Raw genomic sequence first — 3506 nt, forward strand, 5'->3', positions numbered from 1 at the left:
TTGTTTCCATCTTTTTGCTATTGTGAACCGTGCCGCATATATCTATTTGTGTGTCGGCTCTTATTTCTCTAGGATGCATTCCAAAGAGCGGGATAGCTGGATTGTATGGTACTTCTATTTCTAGCTTTTTAAGGAAGTGCCAAATCAATTTCCAAAGTGGTTATACCAGTTTACATTCCCACCAACAGTGTATAAGTGTTCCAGTCTTTCCACAACCTCTCCAGCATTTATTATTTTGTGTTTTTTGGATTAAGGCTAGCCTTGTTGGGGTGAGATGATATCTCATTGTAGTTTTGATCTGCAGTTCTCTAATGGCTAGTGATCGTGAGCATTTCTTGATGTGTCTGTTAGCTACCTGAATATCTTCCTTGGTGAAGTGCCTGTTCATATCCTTTGCCCATTTTTTAATTGGGTTATTTGTCTCTTTGTTGTTGAGATTTTGCAGTATCTTGTAGATTTTAGAGGTTAGACGCTGATCGGATTTGTCATAGCCAAATTTTTTTTTCTGCAGTCTGTAGGTTGTCTTTTTACCCTTTTGGTGAAGTCTTTGGATGAGCATAAGTGTTTGATTTTTAGGAGCTCCCGTTTATCTAGTCTCTCTTCTGGTGCTTGTGCATTGTTACTTATGGTCTGTATTGTGTTTATGCCATGTATTAGGGCTCCTAGCGTTGTCCCTATTTTTTCTTCCATGATCTTTATCTTTATTTCTTGAAAATATGAGCTGAGGGAGGACTTGCCATTGTGTAAAGAACGATTCCAATCTTGTTCTTCCATGTAGTGCCTCAGTGACCAAAGACAAAGTCCTGTACCTCTCTAAGCCTCAGTCTTCTCACCCAGAGAACAAAAACCACAGTGTGCACCTCTCAGCTACATTGGGAGGAATAGAGTCTATCTCACTTAGCACAATTCTTGTGCTCTGAGCTCACGGGGTTCCCTTGTGGCAGGGACCATGGAACCCATCCCCCGACTTCTCTACTTCCTCTCTGTAAATGATTGAGCTTCACTGTCCTTGACCCCCTTCCCTAGCGAGCACAGACACCATGGCCTTCCAGTTAAGCAGTCTCCTGCCAATTCTCTCAATTCCCTTTGGTTCCATCCTCCAGGTCAAATGCTAACCCTCATACACATCTGTGTGCACATTGTCCTGTACGTCATGTTCTTGGGAGTGTAATTGCTGAGATAAAGTGTATGTTTTCCACAGTTATTTCTGAAATTGTGGGGCATAATTTAGATATATACGCACGACTTAGTTTCCTAGTGCTGCTGCAACAGAAATACCACAAGTGAGTGGCTAGAAGTCTGAATTTAGGGCATTGGCTATAGCGGAAGGCTTTCTCTCTGTCAGTTCTGAGGGGAAGATCTTTGTGTCAACTTCTGTAGCCTCCATATTCCTTGGTTCCTTAGCAATCTTCAGATGGCATCCATCTTTCTCACATGTGTGCTTCCTTTTCTCTGTGTCTATATTGCTCTTTATAACTCAAAATTGAGTACATTTAGACATACCCTACACTTACATAGCCTCATTAACATAACAAAGAAAACCCTATTTCCAAATAAGATTACATCTACAGGTATAAAGGTTAGGATTCCAACACATATTTTTTGGGGAAATAATCCAATTCATAAAGATGTGTACGACATTCACTTAATATCCTTTAAGTTTTTGTAGGATCTGTATGATGTCTATTTTTTTAATTGAGGTGAAATTCACATAAATTTAACCAGTTTAAAGTTAAAAGTCAGGGGCATACAGTACATTCACCTGAAAATAAAACCCATACCTGTTCAGCAGTTACTCTTCATTTGCCCCTCCCTCCAGGCCCTGGTAACCAATCTGCTCTGTCTATACTTTTTCTGGATATTTCATATGAATGGACTCATACTATAAATGAACACATGTATCTGGATTCTTTCACTTGAAATAATGTATTTAAGGGTCATCCACGTTGTGGCATATATCCATACTTCTTTCCTTTTTATGGTTGAGTAATATTCCATGCCTCAGTCAGCATGTTATACTGTAATGGCTTTTGTGTTGCCGTAATGCTGGAAGCTATGCCACCAGTATTTCAAATACTGGCAGGGTCACCCATGGTGGACAGGTTTAGCCTGAGTTTCCAGACTAAGACAGACTAGGGAGAAGGACCTGGCAGTCTACTTCTGAAAAAATCAGCCAGTGAAAACCTTATGAATAGCAGCAGAACATTGTCTCATATAGTGCCAGAAGATGAGCCCCCCAGGTTGGAAGGCACTCAAAATACGACTGGGAAAGAGCTACCTCTTCAAAGTAGAGTTGACATTAACGACGTGGATGGAGTCAAGCTTTCAGGACCTTTATTTGCTGATGTGGCAGGACTCAAAATGACAAAAAACAGCTGCAAACATCCATTGACAATTGGAACGTGGAATGTACAAAGTATGAATATAGGAAAATTGGAAGTCGTCGAAAATGAAATGGAACACATAAAGATTGATATCCTAGGCATTAATGAGCTAAAATGGACTGGTACTGGCCATTTTGAATCAGACAATCATATGGTCTACTATGCCAGGAATGACAAATTGAAGAGGAATGGCATCACATTCATTGTCAAAAAGAACATTTCAAGACCTATCCTGAAGTACAACACTGTTAATGAAAGGGTAATACCCAGACTCCTACAAGGAAGACCTGTTAATATGACTATTATTCAAATTTACGCATCAACCACTAATGCAAAAGATGAGGAAATTGAAGATTTTTGTCAACTTCTGCAGTCTGAAAGTGATCAAACATGCAGTTAAGATACATTTATAATTACTGGTGCTTGGAAAGCAAAAGTTGGAAACAAAGAAGAAGGATCTGTAGGTGGAAAATATGAACTTGGTGATAGAAACACCAGAGATTGCATGAAAGAATTTTGCAAGACCAAAGACTTATTCACTGTAAATACATTTTTTCAACGACATAAATGGCGTCTATACAAGTGGACCTCACCAGACTGAATACACAGGAATCAAATCGACTACATCTTTGGAAAAAGACGATGGAAAAGCTCAATATCATCAGTCAGAACAAGGCCAGGGGCTGACTGCAGAACAGACTAGCAATTTCTCTTAAGCAAGTTCAAGTTGATGTTGAAGAAAATTAAAACAAGCCCACAAGAACCAAAATAAGAGCTTGAGTATATCCCATCTGAATTTGGAGACCATCTTAAGAATAGATTTTATTTATTGAACACTAATGACCGAAGACCTGACAAACTGTGGGATAACATCAAGGACATCATACATGAAGAAAGAAAAAGGTCATTAAAAAGACAGGAAAGAAGGAAAAGACCAAAATGAATGTCAGAAGAGACTCTGAAACATGCTCTTGAACATAGAGCAGCTAAACTGAATAGAAGAAGTGAAGTAAAAGAGCAAACAGATTTCAAAGGGCTGCTCGAGAAGACAAAGTCAAGTATTATAATGAAATGTGCAATGACTGAAGTTAGAAAATCAAAAGGGACATTTGACTTTTCTCA

The sequence above is a fragment of the Trichechus manatus genome, unplaced genomic scaffold (assembly GCF_000243295.1).
Source record: "Trichechus manatus latirostris isolate Lorelei unplaced genomic scaffold, TriManLat1.0 scaffold00341, whole genome shotgun sequence".
Lineage (NCBI taxonomy): Eukaryota > Metazoa > Chordata > Mammalia > Sirenia > Trichechidae > Trichechus > Trichechus manatus.